Raw genomic sequence first — 20,723 nt, 5'->3', positions numbered from 1 at the left:
AAGCCTTTGTTATGGCTGCAGTTCATCTCTGCAGAACTGGACACATAACTCCAGCTGATTTTAGGATATTGAGTAACATCCTGGCAGTGACCTGTGCAGAGAAAATACAACATTCAAACAGAATTTGATATCTTCTTATATAATCTGAAACAAAAAAGTGTATTTACTCATTTTTTTCCCCCCTCATTTAAACATTTTCCATATTCATTGATGAACTATTACAGCAATCTGTTTATAAAATAAGCAGAAAATATCTCAGGTATTAGTTGGCAATATTTTAAATAAATAGTATAAATGTTCCAGGTATTCCTTGACAGAGGGAAAAAAAGAAGCCAAAACAAAAATAAACTTGGTTGTTGCAGTGCACACCATGACTATAGCAGAAAATATTTGCATTTCAAATGTTAATTATTAATTACTACCTTGAAGCCAAAGGGGAAAAAGTACAAATCTAATGAAAACCTGCATCATGATAGTGCTCCAGTTTCCTGAGATGCTGCCACTGCAGATATACTGAATATCTGAGGGCATTTAAATACTGTGTGTTGCCTGACAGAAGGAAGCTAACTTTGAAAAAAAGGAGGGGGGAAAAAACCCTCTTCGCAGGTGCTGGTGCAGCACCGTGTGCTGAGGGGGGAACACATGGTGAGGTTTTTGTACTGAAGTGCAGTGCTTTCTAGCATTGTGTTGAGTGACAGCACAGAAGTACACTGCGCTGCTGTTTGGGCCCAGTTTTTCGATTGTTAGTGTGCAAGTCTTATTTTCATTTGCATCTCCTTTTAATTTCACATCAAGTCCTTTCTCAGGATTATCCACGGTGCCGTACACGTATCCCAAGAACTGCAGATGTCTGTTGTTCATTTGCCTATACCAGAGGATTCGATCATAGCCCTGAATACTGTGAGAACAGTTTATTTTGACTTCTTCTGTTTCCTTTGAAATGTACAGCTGGGCTGGAGTCTGGTAAATTTGGGAATTCAGAGAAGAACCTGTGGAAAAGACAAAAAAAAAAAAACTCTGACTACAAATGTGACAAATTTTCCACATGTCAGTTTGTCCATGTATGATTGACTAGATTAAGTTGAGTAAGTAACCTTTATAAAAACCAAGAAGAGCAACACTTTAACAACAATATATATTTGCAGCTCCTCATTACTTGTAGAAACAAGTGCTGGAGAATAGAAAAATGACCAGAAAGGAAGTGTTTAAGTTAATACAACCGATCTACTTCTTCTGACAATTAATCCTAGTTTTAGAGACCATAGGAACCTCATGGTTGCAAGCAAATACCTCATTACAAACATTTTAAAGAATAAATACAATACAATACTAATTTTTACCTGAAACATGGAAAAAACCAACAAGAGAACAATACAAGAGAATGATCATCATTGTGTTCTCTGACTTCAGTTTAAGAGCTGTCTGGTTATAGGTTAGCCTGTTAGGAATACAAGAGACCAGGTTTTTAAGGTGGGTGGTGTCTTACGGGTTCCTGCTCTTCTATATGTTATGTTAAATGCTGCTAACCACCATACGCCGCTGCCTCAACAAAGATATGCTGCCATCTTGTGAAAGAAAGTAAAACAAACCCGCAAGAATATATCCAAAGTTAGTCAGAAAACAGTCCCTTTGTAAAATCATTAACTTATTATTCATTAGTAGATATGAATGTGTTCACTGATATTCACAAGACAAGTTATTTGTCACATTATTAATAATCTCTCCATTCACACTTCCCTTGTGCTTTTGGAAATTTGTTTTTTCCTTTTCTGTTTCTTAAGACCAGGCTCCTTGTCAGTCACTTAAATTGATGAGATGCAAGTTTAATGATAAATACATATTGATTAATTTCTTTTCCTTTTTTTAAATTTTATTTTTAACATGGTTAAAACCAGCCTTTTAATCTTTGAATTCAGTTGTTTTCAGTCCCATTGCCAAAGGTGTGTACAGTCAAGCACATAGCCATTTAATCTGTCTTTGACAATGTTTGTGGAAAAATGGGTTGTTCTAAAGAGCTTCAAGCACGGTTCATTAATAGGATGGAACCAATGTAACAGTCAGTTAAGTGGTTATGTAAGTGTTACTGGTATTAAAGTGGTATTATTGCAAAGTCCATGCATCTGTGGCAAAAGGCACAGTGCATCAAATTCCCCAGTGTTCTGCTCACTCAATAACTGGGATGAATGTCAAAATAAAACATAGCACTGATAATTTAAAGTATTGGTCAGTTGTTTCTTATAAACACCATTGCGCCAACGGACATGACTAAGACTAACCTGTTTATTTGACAGTAATATTTAAACTATGTTTGACTATAAACAGTCTTACTGAAGGCTTGAGGTGTTTGTTTAGTATAACAGGATGTGGCAACTGTATTTCATTATTGCACAGAAGAACCTCATATTATAATATCTGATCTGGATGGGGAGCAAGACCAATGTTGGCTAGAAGTGTGATCCAGGTGCAGAAGGCTGTGAGCTACAAAACTGAAATGAAAAAGGGGTAAAAAAGTAGCTGACAGGAGGTTTTTGTATTGAGAAACAATGGAATATAGCACCGTGTGGCTAGCAACGCAGAAATACACTGCACTGCTGTTCGGGTTGAGACCTTTAATTGTCAATGTGCAGGTCTCGCCTTTAGTTGAACGCCCAGTCATCGTCACATTTACTCCAGTCTCTGGATATTCTTTATCGACATTCATGTATCCCAGGAGCTGCAGCTCATTATTCTTTGATTGCTTGTACCAAAAGATTCGGGTATAGTCCTGGATATGATGGACACATTTGATTTTGGCAACTGTTTCTTCAGATGTGTAGAAAGATTCAGCAGGAGTCTGTTGGACTTTGTCAATGTGAGAAGACCCTGCTGAAATAAGTATGTCTGCATTAAGGAGACTAATGCAAAACAATTATGCAGTAATAGAATATTTTAATTATAGACCTAATTAGCGACTTAAATAAAAATAAAAGAAACAATAATATTTACCTGAAACCTGTACAAGTCTAAAGATTAAACACAAGAAGATGATCATGATGCAGTGTTTTCTGAGTCTCAGTCTATTTGATACTGAGTTTCTGCCTTACTGTAGGCTGGTATGGCGATTACTGTATTCCTACTTCAGAGGAAACCCTCCCACTATGTAAGCATACAGAACCTTTAAAGGTGGGTTGTATCTCATCACTTCCTCTTTTAACATTAAAGCCAACTACTCGTGCACACCACTCTGGACCAAAATGTGTGAGAAGAAGCAAAAAACCCACACAAAGCAGTTTAATAAAGCTTGCTTTTTACCCTAGGTAGTGTTGTAAGCTCTAGATGTAAAACCTTCAACATCTCACACGATGCCAGTATTTTCATACCTGAACAGTTTCCTTCTTTTTTCTGATACTACTAATTTGATAGTATTAATATACTGTTCAGCTTTTGTGTATTTGGATAATTAAACAACAGATAAGGCTTACTTAAAGTACAATAAAATTGAGGATTGGAGTCATCACTGCAGTCCAATCCTCAAGTTTAATTTACTGCAGACATATTGAATATTGAGGATGCTTTTTATACCAGGATGTGGTAACTTGAATGCTGCATTCTTGTTCATAATGAATCTTAATGTTAATATGTTAAATGTTAATATGTGATCTGGGTTAGAGGACAAATGTGTGCTGGTTTGAAGTGTACAGATACATGGGGCTGTCAGCTGAAAACTGAATTTGTTAGTAAGGGGTAAATGAAATGCTGCAGATTTGGGTTTTTTTTTTTCTATAACAGGACATGATAGCAACAAATGTTGCTTTGCTGCTCATGAGGAACCTTCTATTGTGATATCTGATCTTTGTGACACCAACATTGGTTATAATGGCTGATTCCAGGTGTGAGAGCCTGTGAGCTGTAATACAGATATTAAAAAATGTGTTTGATAGGTTTTTGTATGGAAGTCTAGCGATGTGCACTACTGTGGTAACTAGCAGCACAGAAGTACACTCCACTGCTGCTCAGTTTGGTTTCCTTAATCGTTAATGTGCAGTTCTTGCCTTGACTTGCACTCCCTTCCATCACCACATTCACTCCAGCCTCTGGATTACCTCCTGTTAAAACCATGTATCCCAGCAATTCTAATTGTTTCTTTGACTGTTTGTACCAGAGGATTTGGTTATAGCTTGAAATATTATGCGAGCAGGAGATTTTAGCATCTTCTCCATTTGTGTAAATATCAGCTGGAGTCTGGTAGACTTTGTCGCTGTAAGAGGAACCTGTTGGACAGATATCAACCAAAAGTAAGAGACAATTCATTAACTTAAAAGTTAAAAATGATGTATTTAAAAATTCAATTTATATCCTGTTATATTTCTAATACTCTTTAATTCTGGCTTAAATATATTCAGCACAATTATGCTGTTACCTGAAACTAGAATACAGTTTAAATGACAGCTCAGGAGTAGAATAATCACGATCATCATCTCGCTATGAAAGGTGTTGTATGGTTATGTAAGACTAAATCTGCTTTAGAGCAAACAGTCATTCAGTGGGTGGAGCTTATTATTAGAACTGTCATGGTGTCAGCCTTCTTCAATTTACAAGTCTTTGCAATGATATACTGGAGCGCCATGACAGGAAATGTTACAGGTGCACAGGGCTGTGAACTCTGAGAAGAAGAGATGAAAACTGATGATTGGAAGGTTTATGTATTGGGGAGCAGTGATACATCGCACTGTGTGACTAGCAGCACAGAAGTAAACTGCACTGCTGTTCACAATGAGTCCTTTAATTGTTAGAGTGCAGGTACTGCCTTGAATTGCACTCCCACTTATTTCCACATTGGCATCAGTCTCTGGATATCCATCATTCACATTCATGTATCCCAGGAACTGCATCTGATCGTTCCTTGATTGCTTGTACCAGAGGATTTTATCATAGTACTGAAAGCTGTGAGAGCAGCTGATTTTAGCTGTTTCTTCAGCTCTGTAGTATATTTCTGCAGGATTCTGCTGGACTTGGTTATGGAGAGAAGAACCTGTAAGATGATTTATACAAAAAATATTTTCAGGACAGGAGTTTAAGACAAGAACAACTATTTTTTTCATTACATAAAATACAGTTCTTGAATCACTGGTACTCATAAACACATTATCCATTTGAAATACAAGGAACAGTTAAGAATTTATTACCTGAAACCAGAATAACGTCAAAGCTTAGCAAGAAAAAAAATATCATGATGCTGCGTTTTCTGACATCAGTCTGTATAATGTTTCTGTAACAGTGTATACTGATTCCATCTCCTTATAGCCCCTCCCATCAGGGAAGTAGCACAACCTTTAAGATGGGCTGTATGGCCTAGTATTTCCTCCACTTCTTGACACTAACCAATCAACTACCACTACACACCACATTTAGAAATGTGCATAATAACTCTTGCGGGTAAAAATGACTGTTTAAGCTCCAAAGTAATCATATTTCTCGGTAGCTGAGCAACTCACAAACACGCATACGACTGCAGCCAGTTTAGACTGCTGGGTTGAAAGTGATACACAAATGTTACTAGTACCATGTTGATACGATTGCAATCAGACTTTTATTGACTCCTGTCCCATTATAAAGGTCTACCTATAGATATCCTGTCACTGTGTCAAAGATAGTCATGCAGTTGTAAGAAGCTTTGAACTGTCTGATATGACTAGTAACTCTCTTACTCTGTGCTAAAGACCAACACAAAAATACACTGCACTTATTTGCATTTCCATTCATCTTGACATCAACTTCACCCTCTGGAATTCACGACTTCCTAATACATATTAAAGAAAGATTTGGCTGCTTGGACATGAACCTGTGAGAAATGACAAAAAAACCTTTTTTAAAGATCACAATAACAATGGAAGCACAACTCAGTGCAAGGCTGGGATGTTAAGAGGCTTGTGAGTTCATTATCATTGTTTTTAAGACATGTATCTTATAAACTCTTATAAAGCCCTTTCTTTGTCTGCTTAAAACTGCATTTGGTTATAAGATCTGAAAGCTACATGAGCAGTAGATTTTTGAGCAATAAGAGCAGCCTTGTTTGTGTCAACGAAACAAAAACAGTGAAACAATAAAGAAATGTTCATCTGAACCCCAAAGATGAGAGCTGATTCAACTGAGAATCAGTCAAGTTTACTGTGTTTACATCTTTTTAGGTGCTGATTATATCGACCTCTGTAAAAACAGATCCAAAATTCAAAGTATTTAAACTTTTTTTCTAAAATAACTACTTCGTTTAAAGGTCATCAGTCACAAATTCAACAAATTCAATTCAACAAGTTGATAATGACGTGTGAGAATTTGTAACATCTTCGTGTTCTTGCTGAAATAAGACAGTGCACATGTTTTGAATACTGGAGGATGTGGTGGTTTAAATAGTGCCTTGCTGCTCAAGAGGAACATTCTGTTGTGATATCTGATCTTTGTGAGACCAAGATTGGTTATAATTGTTGACTCCAGGTGTGAGGAGCTGTACAAAACTTGTGTTGTTAGGTTTTTGTATAGAGGTGGAGTGATTTGCAGGGCTGTGGAAACTAGCTGCACAAAAATACACTCCACTGCTGCTCGGTTTGATATCCTTAATCGTTAATGTGCACTTCTCGCCAGTTCTTGCACTTCCATTCATCATCACATTCACTCCAGTCTCTGGGTTGTCGTTGTTTAAATACATGTATCCCAGAAATTGTAGCTGTGTCTCTAACTGTTTGTACCAGAGGATTTGGTTATAGCTTGGAATACTGTGTGAGCAGTAGATTTTAGCATCTTCTCCTCTTGTGTAAATGTTAGCTGGATCCTGGTCGACTTGGTCACTTAAAGAGGAACCTGCTGAAGAGATATCAAAGTAAGCCACAACATGTAAGAATATGCCTTAAAATGATGCTACTTAAAAAATACAAATATACCAACATTATAATAATAGTGTAGTTTCTTATTAAAATGCAGTTAATGTATTCATTGTATTACCTGAAACTAAAATACAGTTAAAATAAATGCTCAGAAGTAGAGTAATCATGATGCTGTGAAAGATGTTCTCAGTTGTGATGAGAAAACAAACTCAAGTAAACCATCATTCAACAGGTGGAGTCTTATTATGTCCTCAGCTGATATCATAGCTCTGACAGCCATGACTACACATTCAGCCTACCGGTTCAGTATAAAAGTCAAAGATAGACTGCTACCTTATGACAGGAAACATTACAGGTTCAAAGAGGCTGTGAGCTGTGAGAAGAGCTGAAGTTGGTTATTTGGGAGATTTAAGTGAAATGGAGCAACCTCGTTGTTTGTAAAAGTGACAGTAAAAACAATTTATAGCTGAAATCAATATAACTTTAAAGGGTGAATAGGAAGATGATGACACTGATGACAAATTTTATCTCTTTATAATTTGTAGATGTTACACTTGTGAACAAAATGTGCATTTGTTTTAGACTTCTTTCAACAGTGTTGTTGCTTGTAGTGTAATGACTTCATTAAACTACAATGAAGTTGCTTTTCAATTCTTTTTTCCTTGTTTAGTGACAGAAATGTAGTTTATTTTAGTACTGAACAAGTGCATTAAAGTCAAGTTCAGTGTGTTAAGTGAAAATTCAAAGGACAGCTGAATGGTGATTATCACTGAGAGAAGATCAGTGCGTTTATGTATCTGCAATTAATCAACATCTTCTGTCTTTGCAGAGTTCTCTTCTCTTTAAGAGCAGAGCAAAAATCTACAATAAAATAGTGCTCATGTTGAAATCCTACACGGGAGATATTGTTATTATTGGAGGTTGATTTATTTATTTATTTTTAGAAATGTGGCTTCTTAAATGTGTAATTGTGTTTATTAGGTTTTTGCATTGAGGTGCAGTGATGTGCAGCACTGTGGTATCTAGCAGCACAGAAGTACACTCCACTGCTGCTCAGTTTGAGATCCTTAATCGTTAATGTGCAGTTCTCGCCTTTATTTGCATTCCCTTCTATCATCACATTCACTCCAGTTTCTGGATAACCTTTGTCAATGTTCATGTATCCGAGATAATGTAGCTGTTTCTTTGACTGCTTGTACCAGAGGATTTCATCATAGCTTTGAATACTGTGTGAGCAGTAGACTTTAACATCCTCTCCTTTTGTGTAAATGTCAGCAGGAGTCTGGTCGACTTGGTCACTTGAAGAAGAACCTGCAGAAGACATCAACCAAAGAAAAGATCCAAAATAGAAAAATAATAGAAATGTGTTATAAAATGCAGCTTAAATACAGTTATAACTGTAGCTGTGGATAACACTGTTCTAAAGTGTATTTAATACATTCATTGCATTACCTGAAACTAGAATATTGTTAAAATAGATGCTTAGAAGTAGAATAATCATGATTCCTTGATGCTCTCAGTGCTGCTCCTTTGTGCAAAAACGTTCTTATGAACAAACCATCATTTAGCAGGTGGAGTCTCAGCATCCTTATCTTATTATCATAATCGTCATAGTTTCAGCCACCAATTTACATTTGTGTTTCAGTGTAAACGTTTGAGTAAAAGTATACTGCCACCTAATGAGAGGAAACGTTACAGGTGCACTGGGCTGAAATGTTGTTATTGGGAACAGTTAACAAGAAGAAAATGAGAAGAAGATGATCGTGATGTTGTGTTTTCTTGCTGAAGTAAATATCAATGTACTTGATATTACGTCTTACTGTATGTTATTATGCTCATTATTTCTCCCTCCCATCAAGTAAACAGACCCAACCTTTTAAGGTGGTTTGAGTTGCACAGACTGGCCATCATCCTAAAGTTTTCCTTTTTACTTTGAAGGTTATTAATCTTTGTTTTGTACATTTTGTCCATAACAGTACCTCCTACTGTATTTACTCACACTGTAACTGTAACTACTCCATAATTTTAATCTGTGTAATTAAAAGAATCTCAAAATTAATTCTTAGTGATTGGTAAAAGAAAAATTGTGTTTCCAAAGGTTAAAAGAACATTTTTCAGTATAGAAGCTACTACGTCATTTACAGCCCACTAAAGAACAACTGAGGAACAACTCTAAATATATGTAAATATTTGAGTCGTCAGCGTGCTGAAATCAGATGCCGCTGATATTTTGAATATTAGAGGTACTTTTGATAAAAGGATGTGGCAGCTTACATGTTGTATTGCTGCTCATTGCAGCAACTTTCTATTATAATATCTGATTTTTGTGAGACCAACATTGGTTATAATGGTGGATACCAGGTGTAAGGAGCTGTGAGCTGTAATCCAGATATTGAAAAGCTGAGATAGGTTTTTGTATGGAGGTGCAGTGATGTGCACCACTGTGGTATCTAGCAGCACAGAAATACACACCACTGCTGTTCAGCTTGATTCCTTTAATTGTTAATGTGCAGTTTTTGCCTTGATCTGCATTCCCATCCATCTCCACATTCACGCCAGTCTCTGGATAACCTTTGTCAGTAAGCATGTATCCGAGATATTGTAGTTGTTTCTCTGACTGCTTGTACCAGAGGACTCGGTTATAGCTTGGAATACTGTGTGAGCAGTGGATTTTAGCATCTTCTCCTTTTGTATAAATGTCAGCAGGATCCTGGGAGACTTGGTCACTTAAAGAGGAACCTGTTGAACAGACATCAAATAAAAAAATATGACACAACATCTTATGTAAAATATAAAATGCAGCTATACAGCTAAAATTGAAGCACTGTATAATACTGTGTATATATACTGAACATATTCATGGCATTACCTGAAACTAGAATATAATTCAAATAGATGCTTAGGAGCAGAATAATCATGATGCTTTGTGATGAACGATGTTCTCAGTTGTCTTGATCATTTCCAGTTTTCTATCTGCTGAGTAAACTTTAATAGGAGGAAACTATCATTCATTGGGTGGAGTCTCAGTAATCCTCAGGTTATTATTAGAATAATTCACATGAGTAAGTCTGACTAGCGATATACTGCCTCCTTCTGAGAGGAAGTGTTACAGGTGCGAGGGGCTGTGAAATGTGTACATAGGCATTAGCATGACCAAGACCAGCCTCATTCCCTATAAAACTGACAAGTAAAAGAAAAAAGCAAAAAAACGTCCAAAAATCTAAATGTTTCAACTTTTCATAGCTTACAACAACAATAACAACAGAAGAACACACTGGATGGCGTGCCTGCTGTTAAAACAGAACATCGAGGCTACTCTTTACACAGGCTTATCAAGATTGGAAATGTTTTTAGTCTGATGAGTCTCAGATTCAGATGATAATCAAAAAGATGTGTAAACAACGTGAAAGTATGGATCCACCCTGTCTCATATTAACAATTCAGGTGGATAAGGGTGGTGTAATGGGTTGGTGGATATTTTCTTTCAACTTTTGGCTGCTCAGTACCAACTGAGTATCGTTTAAATGGCCCATCCTACCTAAGTATTGTTGCTGCCATCCCTTTATGACCACACTCTACCCATCTTTTGATGTCTGCTTCCAGCAGGATAACACAGCATGTGACAAAGCTCAAATCACCTTAAATTATCAATATGTCTGACATATATGTTTGAGAATTTTTGTCATCATTTTATTACGTTAAAGTAAAATAGTGCAGATCGTTTGAATATTATAGGTTTTTTTTTAAAACAGGATGTGACACTTTTATTCATAGTCAAAAGCTAATAATAATAATCCCCTACAGATATATTTGCCATTGGAGATTGGCCTCTATTACAAGATGTGACAGCTCAAATGTTGCATTGGTTTTTTTAATAAGGAACCTTTTGTTATAATATCTGATCTTTGTGAGACCAACGTTGGTTATAATGTCTGATTCCAGGTGTAAGTGGCTGCAAGCTGCCATACAGAAATTTTTAAAATGTGTTTTGGAGGTTTTTGTATTGAGGTGCAGTGATGTGTAGCACTGTGGTATCTAGCAGCACAGAAGTACACTCCACTGCTGCTTAGTTTGAGATACTTAATTGTTAATGTGCAGTTCTTGTGTTGTCTTGCATCCCCGTCCATTGTTATATTTACTCCAGGTTCTGGATAACTTTTATCATAATACATGTATCCAAGCAGATGTAGCTGTTTCTCTGACTTCTTGTACCAGAGGATTGTGTCATAGCTTGGAATACTATGCCAGCAGTAGATTTTAGCTTCTTCTCCTTTTGTATAAATGTTTGCTGGACTCTGGTGGACTTGGTCACGTAAAGAGGAACCTGTTAGACAGACATCAAATTAAAATAAAACATACTATCTTGTGTAAAATATAAAATCCAGCAATACAGCTTGTAGCACTGTATAATACTGTGTACATACTGAACATATTCATGACATTACCTGAAACTAGATTATAGTTTAAATAGATGCTTAGGAGCAGAATAATCATGATGCTTTGTGATGAACGATGTTCTCAGTTGTCTTGATCATTTCCAGTCTTCTGTGTGAGTAAATGTTTATAGGAGGAAACCGTCATTCATTGGGTGGAGTCTCAGCAATCCTCAGGTTATTATTAGAATAATTCACATGAGTAAGTCTGACTAGCGATATACTGCCTCCTTCTGAGAGGAAGTGTTACAGGTGCGAGGGGCTGTGAAATGTGTGCATAAGAAATTAAAATTGATGATTGATAAGTTTAAAAAGCATTACCGAGACCAGCCTCATTCCTCATAAAAATTAACAAGGAAAACAAAAAAAAAAGCAAAACAATGTAAATAAATAAATGTTTCAATGTTTTCAACATCTGAAACCACAATAACTTTAAAAACTATGTACAAGAAATTATCATGATGATTTACGTTTGTTTTTTGATGCTAGACAACAGATCTAAATGAACACACAGCTTCAAGATAATAGAACGTCAACAGTAATTTAAATAAGCTTGCTATAACCAAGGCAGAATTCACAACATTTCATACCTTAAAGTTGATGACTACAACAACAGTAGAACACACTGGATTGTATGCCTGCTGTTAAAACAGGAAATTGAGGCTACTATTTACAGAGACTTATCAAGATTGGAAAATGTTGACTAGTCTGATGAGTCAGATTCAGATGATAGTCAGAAAAGATGTATAAACAACATGTATATCCACCCTGTCTTGTATTGATAATTCAGCTGGACAATGGTGGTGTAATACCAACTGACTATTGTTTAAATGGCCCATCCTACCTAAGTATTGTTGCTGCCATGTCCATCCCTTTATGACCACACTCAACCCATTTTTTGATGTCTGCTTCCAGCAGGATAACACAACATGTGACAAAGCTCAAATCACCTTAAACTATCAATATGTGTGACATATGATATGTGTGGGAATTTGTGTCATCATTATACCATCTTCAAATAGATAGTTTTGTAGGTTTCTTTTTATAATGGGATGTGACACTTTTTAAAAGTTCTGTTATAATATCTGATCTTTGTGAGACCAACGTTGGTTATAATGTCTGATTCCAGGTGTAAGTGGCTGCAAGCTGCCAAATTTTTAAAATGTGTTTGATAGGTTTTTGTATTGAGGTGCAGTGATGTGCAGCACTGTGGTAACTAGCAGCACAGAAGTAAACTCCACTGCTGCTCACTTTGAGATCCTTGAGCGTTAATGTGCAGTTCTTGTGCTGTCTTGCATCCCCGTCCATTGTCATATTTACTCCAGGTTCTGGATAACTCTTATCATAATACGTGTATCCAAGCAGTTGCAGCTGTTTCTCTGACTGCTTGTACCAGAGGATTGTGTAAAAGTTTGGATTACTGTGTGAGCAGTGGATTTTAGCTTCTTCTCCTTTTGTGTAAATGTCTGCTGGAGTCTGGTCGACTTGATCACTGTCAGAGGAACCTGCTGAACAGACATCAACCAAAAGGACCACACAACATATAAGAACAAGAATAAATAAAATATAAATAAGAATAAAACATGTAAATTATAAAATGCAACTATAAAGCTGAAGTTATCAGACAACAATATATTAAACATATTCATGGCTTTACCTGAAACCAGAAGTGAATTCATCAAATGTATAGCTACAAGTAGAATAATCATGATGGTTTTGCTGTGGAAGATGTTTCCAGTTGTAAAGATCTTTTCAAACATTCTTTCTGAGTAAACTCACTTTCAAACAAGGCATCATTCAGCAGGTGGAGTCTTATTATATCCTCAACTTAATTGTGTAATTGTCAGTGTGTTAGTGATGAACATCACACTACTGGTTCAGTGTAAAAGTCAAAGATATACTGCCACCTTATGACAGGAAATGTTACAGGTGCATGTGGCAATGAGCTGTGGGAGGAGATGAAACTTGTGTTTGGGAAGATTGCGTGTTGATGAAGAGTGATATGAATCACTGTGGTAAATAGGAGCACAGAAGTAAACTGCACTGCTTTTTGGAACAGGTCCTTCAGTTGATCACATGCAAGTCGGGTCCATTTGTTGCAGTCCCATCTATACAGGAACCATATTGGTTTGAAAACAAACTGCTATAGTGTAGGTTGATAATGCTACAGTCATGTCCATGAGTTCTTAGTGACACAATTTTTGCAATTTTGTCTCCGTATACCAGCAAAGTGGATTTTAAATACGCAACATGCAAACTTTCAAAGGTTTAACAAAAGAAATGTCCAGAGTGTCCAAATCAATGATCTGTTTCATGTTTAGAAAGAAGAGAAGGATTGGTCTGCTCCACAACACAAATAGGCCAAAAGACCACAGAAAAGGGGATATTCTGAAAGGCCAGACTTCTCCAGAAAATAGAGACTGTACAGTTCAGAAAAAGCATTGTTTGGACATTTGAAACCAAGATTAATTTTTACCAGAATGATGGAAAGAGCGAAGAGAAGGAGAGAGCGATGAAGGAGACAACTTTTGATCTGAAGCATATCATGATCTATTAAACATGGCGGAGTCACCATTGACATTAATGAATGCCGCTGGAGCTGGCGCACTGCAGTGGAAGTGAGGCATTGCTTATAGAGGAGCAGGATAAACTGTGATGTGTACTGAGCTTTTCTCTTGGCTGAAAATGCAAATGAATGATGACCCACAGCATACTGCAAAAACAACCCAAGAATTTCTCAAGGCAAAGAAATGGCATATTCTTCAATGGCCAAGACACGAAAAAGGCCATCACAGTGATCATTTTGAAATTAAACACTACAGATATTTTTAACATATACATAGATATTTATAGATATATAGAGGCTGCTTTTCAAAAAATGATGTGGCAGCTCAAATGTTGCATTTCTGCTTATAGCGAACCTTCTATATTTGATCTTTGTGAGACCACATTCATGATAATGGCTGATTCCAGGTGTAAGGTGCTGCGAACTGCAATAAAGAAGTTGGGGTTTTTTTTTTTGGTTTTTTTAAAAAAAAACCCCAATAACTTTGGTTTTTGTATTGAGGTGCAGTGATGTGCAGCACTGTGGTATCTAGCTGCACAGAAGTAAACTCCACTGCTGCTCACTTTGATATCCTTAATCGTTAATATGCAGTTCTGATCTTTTTCAGCACCCCCATCCATCGTTACGTTCACTCCAGCCTCTGGATAACTCCTATCATAATTCATGTATCCAAGCAGTTGTAGTTGTTTCTCTGACTGCTTGTACCAGAGGATTGTTTCATAGTTTTGAATACTGTGTGAGCAGTAGATTTTAGCTTCTTCTCCTTTTGTGTAAATGTTGGCTGGAGTCTGGTCGACTTGTTCACTGGCAGGAGAACCTGCTGAACAGACAACAACCAAAAATAAAACACAATATATAAAAACAAGCCAAATAATAAATTATAAAATTCAGCTTAATTATTGTTATACCCTTACCTGAAGCCAGTAGACAGTTAAAAAAGATGCTTAGGAGTAAAAGGATCATGATTCTTGACTAAAGATATTCCCAGGTTTGCTGATATTTTCTCTTTTATGAATAGATTTCTTAAAAGCAAACCATCACTTAGCAGGTGGAGTCCTACAACATCCTCAGCTTATTATTAAAATCTTCACTGTTTCAGCCACTCCACAAATTCACTACTGGTTCAGCGCAACAATCTGAGCAAATATATACTGCCACCTTAAGACAGGAAGTTTCATGGCTGCTTGGGGCTGTGAGCTGTAAGAAGTGAACAGTCAACAAGAACAACCCTATCATTAGTAAAAGCAACAAGAAGCTGAGTTTTGCTGATACTAAATCTAATTGTTAAAGACTTTTTCTTTATAACCCAAGTTAGTATATAATTGTAAGTTTCTTTAAAAGTTCATAACACTTCCTTTTAACATTTCATAACCTTTGATAGTAGATTATTGTAGCTCATCTGTATAAGTCTATATATTTAGAAAATTACTTTTGTTAGTATTTTATAGTATAAACTTTCATTCTCGTGCAACTCAATAAGTAAACAAAATTCAAGGTTACTGGAAGCTTGCTTTTTGAATCCAATACTTCATTTTTGTTATAGCAGGGCTTTGAAGGATGTTTTTCTATTTTTTTTATCTTTAACTATTTTGCTGTTACTCTTACTTTGCAGCATGATAACACAGCATGTGACAAAGCTCAAATCACCTTAAACTATCAATATGTGTGTCATATGATATGTGTGAGAATTTGTGTCATCAATTTTACTATGTTCAAATGAGATACTGCAGACAGTTTTGGTATTGTAGATTTCTTTTTAAAACAGGATGTGACACTTTAGAAGTTCTGTTATAATATCTGATCTTTGTGAGACCAATGTTGGTTATAATGTTTGATTCCAGGTGTAAGTGGCTGCAAGCTGCCATACAGAAATTTTTAAAATGTGTTTGGGAGGTTTTTGTATGAAGGTGCAGTGATGTGCAGCACTGTGGTATCTAGCAGCACAGAAGTACACTCCACTGCTGCTCACTTTGATATCCTTAATCGTTAATGTACAGTTCTTGTGCTGTCTTGCATCCCCGTCCATCATCACATTCACTCCTGTCTCTGGATAACCCCTGTCATTCAACATGTATCCAAGCAGTTGCAGCTTTTTCTCTGTCTGCTTGTACCAGAGGATTGTTTCATAGCTTGAAATACTGTGTGAACAGTGGATTTTAACATCCTCTCCTTTTGTGTAAATGTCTGCTGGAGTCTGGTCGACTTGATCACTTAAAGACGAACCTGCTGAACAGACATCAACCAAAAGGACCACACAACATATAAGAATAAGAATAAATAAAAGGTAAATAAGAATAAAACATGTAAATTATAAAATGCAACTATAAAGCTGAAGTTATCAGACAAAAATATAATGAATATATTCATGGCTTTACCTGAAACCAGAAGTGAATTCAACAAATGTATAGCTACAAGTAGAATAATCATGATGGTTTTGCTGTGGAAGATGTTTCCAGTTGTAAAGATCTTTTCAAACATTCTTGACATGCGGGACCAGACCTCATTCACTCCCCTTCCGGCCTCGAGCTATATATATGCCCCCTTCACCAATACCTGCTGTTCTAATTTTCATGCCCCCCACCCCTTTTCTTTTCTTCTCCTCTTCTCCTTTTCCTTTCATTCAGTTCTCGTTAGTACATGGGGATCTGCCCGGCCTGGGAGCCGCTGCCAGTCTCCTTCGAGGCCTTCCCCAAACCGCAGCACCAATTCATAGTTCCCTCATCCATCATCGCTCATCTTAACTGCAGATGTGGTTCCAGCTGGTGAAACTCCCTTTTAAGCAAGGCATCATTCAGCAGGTGAAGTCTTATTATATCTTCAACTTAGTTGTGTAATTGTCAGTGTGTTAGCCATGAACATCACACTACTGGTTCAGTGTAAGAGTCAAAGATATACTGCCACCTAACGACAGGAAATGTTACAGGTGCATGTGGCAGTGAGCTGTGGGAGGAGATTAAGACCTGTGTTTGGGAAGATTACATATTGATGAAGAGTGATATGAGTCAGCGTGGTAACTAGGAGCACAGAAGTAAATTTCACTACTTTTCACAACAAGTCCTTCAGTTGATTGCGTGCAAGTCGGTCCATTTGTTTCAGTCCCATGTATACAGGAACCACATAGTGTAGGTTGATATTGCTACAGTCATGTCCATAAGTATTTCACTAGCTGGGCCCACGTCCTCATTTTAGGTTTGACAGTCTTTTAGTAGGTAAAGGTGAATGCTTGGACATGAATTGAGCTGCGGTTTGGGGAAGGCCTCGAAGGGGACTGGTGACGGCTCCCGGGCCTGGCAGATCCCCATGTACTAAATAGAAGCGAAGAAGTTAAAGAATTGAAAAGGGGAGGGAGGGTGGGTCACATAAATGAGAGTGAAAGCTCGCAGAACTGGGGGAACCTATATAGATGAGAACCCGGAGGAGCGTGTTTGGAGGCGTGGTCCTGCTCCTGAAATTCTGATACATAATCTCCAATTAGACAGTGATGCAATTTTTGCAATTTTGTGCAGACTAACCCTAACCCTAACCCTAACCCAGGTTTATCTAAAAGGCTTGATCTGTTACATGTCTAGAAAGAAGAAATGGATTGGTCTGCTTAGCAACAACAAAGGGCTGAAAGACCACAGAAAAGGGCATAATCTGAAAGGCCAGACTTTTCCAGCATTGGCATTAATGACTGCCAGTGGAAGTGGGGCATTACTTATAGAGCGGGTCTGAAATGACCTTCCAGCTGAGCAATATATGTGAGCATATGCGTCATCATGGCGATCATGTTGAAATTAAACACTAGATACATAAACAGATATTTTAAATATATATAGATATTTATAGATATATAGAGGTTGCTTTTTAAAAATGATGTGGCAGTTCAAATGTTGCATTTCTGCTTATAGCAAACCTTTTATATCTGATCTTTTGGAGACCACATTCATGATAATGGCTGCTTCCAGGTGTAAGGTGCTGCGAGTGCCAATAGATATATTTAGAAAAACAACAAATACAACAACTTTGATTTTTGTATTGGGGTGCAGTGATGTGCAGCACTGTGGTTACTAGCTGCACAGAAGTAAACTCCACTGCTGCTTGCCTTGATATCCTTAATCGTTAATGTGCAGTTCTGATCTTTTTCAGCACCCCCATCCATTGTTACATTAACTCCAGGTTCTGGATTACTCTTATCATAATTCATGTATCCAAGCAGTTGTAGTTGTTTCTTTGACTGCTTGTACCAGAGGATTTGGTAATAGCTTTGAATACTGTGTGAGCAGTGGATTTTAGCATCTTCTCCTTTTGTGTAAATGTTAGCTGGAGTCTGGTCAACCTGATCATTGGCGGGAGAACCTGCTGAACAGACAACAAACAAAAATAAAACACAATATATATTTAAAAAAGCCAAAAAATAAATTATAAAATTCAGCTTAATTATTGTTATACCCTTACCTGAAGCCAGTAGACAGTTAAAAAAGATGCTTAGGAGTAAAAGGATCATGATTCTTGACTAAAGATATTCCCAGGTTTGCTGATATTTTCTCTTTTATGAATAGATTTCTTAAAAGCAAACCATCACTTAGCAGGTGGAGTCCTACAACATCCTCAGCTTATTATTAAAATCTTCACTGTTTCAGCCACCTCCACAAATTCACTACTGGTTCAGCGCAACAATCTGAGCAAATATATACTGCCACCTTAAGACAGGAAGTTTCATGGCTGCTTGGGGCTGTGAGCTGTAAGAAGTGAACACTCAACAAGAACAACCCTATCATTAGTAAAAGCAACAAGAAGCTGAGTTTTGTCGATACAAAATCAATTTGATAAAGATTGTCTTTATTACCTAAGTTAGTATATAATTGTTATAAAGTTTCTTTCTTTGAAAGTTTGTAACATTTCCTGTTCATAACCCTTTGATGGTAAATTATTGTAGCTTATCTGTATAAGTCTGTATATTTAATGGTAAATGGTCTGTATTTGTATAGCGCTTTACTTGGTCCTAAGGACCCCAAAGCGCTATACACTTTACACTATCATCCACCCATTCACACACACATTCACACACTGGTGATGGCAAGCTACATTGTAGCCACAGCCGCCCTGGGGCGCACTGACAGAGGCGAGGCTGCCGAACACTGGCACCACCGAGCCCTCTGACCACCATCAGTAGGCAATGGGTGAAGTGTCTTGCCCAAGGACACAACGACCGAGACTGTCGGAGCCGGGGCTCGAACCGGCAACCTTCCGATTACAAGACGAACGCCCAAATCTTGAGCCACGATCGCTCAAGTACTAAAATGTACTTTATATTAATAAATATTAATAATTTAATTAAGGTTTCCTTCTTGTGCAACTAAATAAGTAAACAAAATTCAAGGTTACTGGAAGCTTGCTTTTTGAATCCAATGCCTCCTTTTTGTTATGGTAGGCCTTTGAAGGATGTTTTCCTATTTTTTTTTTTTTTTTTTTTTAACCATTTTGCTGTTAGTCTCAGGTGAAGTTGCTGGGCTGGCTCCTCATGCAGGGCGGTTTCCCCATTTGTCCATCCTTCCTACACATGCCTTATATTTGGCAGTCAAGTGCTTGGTAGATCAAGGCTGGAGGCTACATCACTTGTTTGCCCGGTAGTTGTTGTTGTTATCGTGAGCATTTAGTACATTTTGTTTGAAATCGCCTGTCTGTAGTAATACTTGTCTCTCCTTGTATACCTGAATTACCTGCTCCTGTCTGTCTTGGAAATTCTTGCTGTCTTGGAAACAAACTCACCTACTAGCTGTGGAAATCTCCAGTCAAGCTTGCCCACCTCACCTGATCACATGATCTCTCTAACCTGTCAAAGGACGGACTCACCTGCTCACCAGCCTGCCCACTCTCTGCCTCCTACTCTCACTAACTTTTGGTTTGTTTCCAGCCGCCCACTGTGTGATACAGTAATGCCATTGATGGCATTACCTGAAACAAGAATGCAGTTAAATTGAATGCTTAGGGGAAGAATGATCACGATGCCCTGTTTTGAAATATGTTCTCAGTTGTTTTGATCATGTTATGTACTCAGTTATGCAATCATCACTGTGTCAACCATCATCACAAATTTACACTACTGGTTCCAGTGTGAAAATCAAAGATATACTGCCACCTTATGACAGGAAGTGTTAGAGGTGCACAGGTCTAACAGCTCACAGCCTGTGAGAAGAAGAAAACTGATGTTCGGGAAGGTTATGTATTAATGAGTAGTAATATGAATCATTGTTCACATAAGTAAAATTCACTGATTTTCACAATTAATTCGGTTGATAATGGCAGCTCTGTCCAATATTTACACTTTAATGAACTGCTACAATGTAGGTTTGCAATGACATAGTTCAGTCTATACATATTTGGACAGTGACAAAATCTTTATAATATTGTGTGTGTAAACCAACAGCTAAAATGTAGAATTGCTGCTCACAAGAAACCTCATATTATAATATCTGATCGTTGGGAGACCAACATTGGTTATAATGGCAGATTCCAGGTGTGAGGGGCATGAGCTGTAAAACAGATATTAAAGGAATGTGTTTGGGAAGTTTTTGTATAGAGGTCTAGTGATATGCACCACTGTGATATCTCGCAGCACAGAAGTACACTCCACTGCTGCTCAGCTTGATATCCTTAATCGTTAATGTGCAGTTCTCATTTTTCTCTGCACCCCCATCAATCGTTACATTCACTCCAGTCTCCAGAAAACTTTTGCCTAAGTACATGTATCCAAGCAACAGCAGTTGTTTCTTTGACTGCTTGTACCAGAGGATTAGGTCATAGCTTTGAATACTGTGTGAGCAGTCGATTTTAACGTCTTCTTCTTTTGTGTAAATATTAGCTGGAGTCTGGTGGACTTGGTCA

At 37.3% G+C, this 20,723-nt stretch overlaps 3 long non-coding RNA genes across 4 annotated transcripts; all 3 read right to left on the bottom strand.

Annotated features, from left to right (window-relative positions):
- Nucleotides 1-782: 782 nt before the first annotated feature.
- On the bottom strand, nt 783-1,425 carry LOC120739615. Its single transcript, XR_005697253.1, has 2 exons — nt 1,341-1,425; nt 783-989 (listed from the first exon to the last, which is right to left on the bottom strand). It is a non-coding gene; the product is annotated as an uncharacterized LOC120739615 (long non-coding RNA).
- Nucleotides 1,426-3,748: 2,323 nt separating this feature from the next.
- Nucleotides 3,749-4,456, bottom strand: LOC120739618. Its single transcript, XR_005697256.1, has 2 exons — nt 4,400-4,456; nt 3,749-4,250 (listed from the first exon to the last, which is right to left on the bottom strand). It is a non-coding gene; the product is annotated as an uncharacterized LOC120739618 (long non-coding RNA).
- An 8,004-nt stretch (nt 4,457-12,460) lies between these two features.
- LOC120739610 lies at nt 12,461-15,141 on the bottom strand. 2 transcript variants are annotated; one of them, XR_005697247.1, is made up of 3 exons: nt 14,771-15,141; nt 12,948-14,676; nt 12,461-12,798 (listed from the first exon to the last, which is right to left on the bottom strand). It is a non-coding gene; the product is annotated as an uncharacterized LOC120739610 (long non-coding RNA). The 2 variants fall into 2 exon arrangements; XR_005697248.1 differs by having other exon boundaries at nt 12,743-12,795.
- Nucleotides 15,142-20,723: the final 5,582 nt, after the last annotated feature.

The sequence above is a fragment of the Simochromis diagramma genome, unplaced genomic scaffold (genome assembly GCF_900408965.1).
Source record: "Simochromis diagramma unplaced genomic scaffold, fSimDia1.1 OVJJ01000304.1, whole genome shotgun sequence".
In the NCBI taxonomy this organism is placed as follows: Eukaryota; Metazoa; Chordata; class Actinopteri; order Cichliformes; family Cichlidae; genus Simochromis; species Simochromis diagramma.
This window is presented reverse-complemented; position numbering and strand designations above follow the sequence as displayed.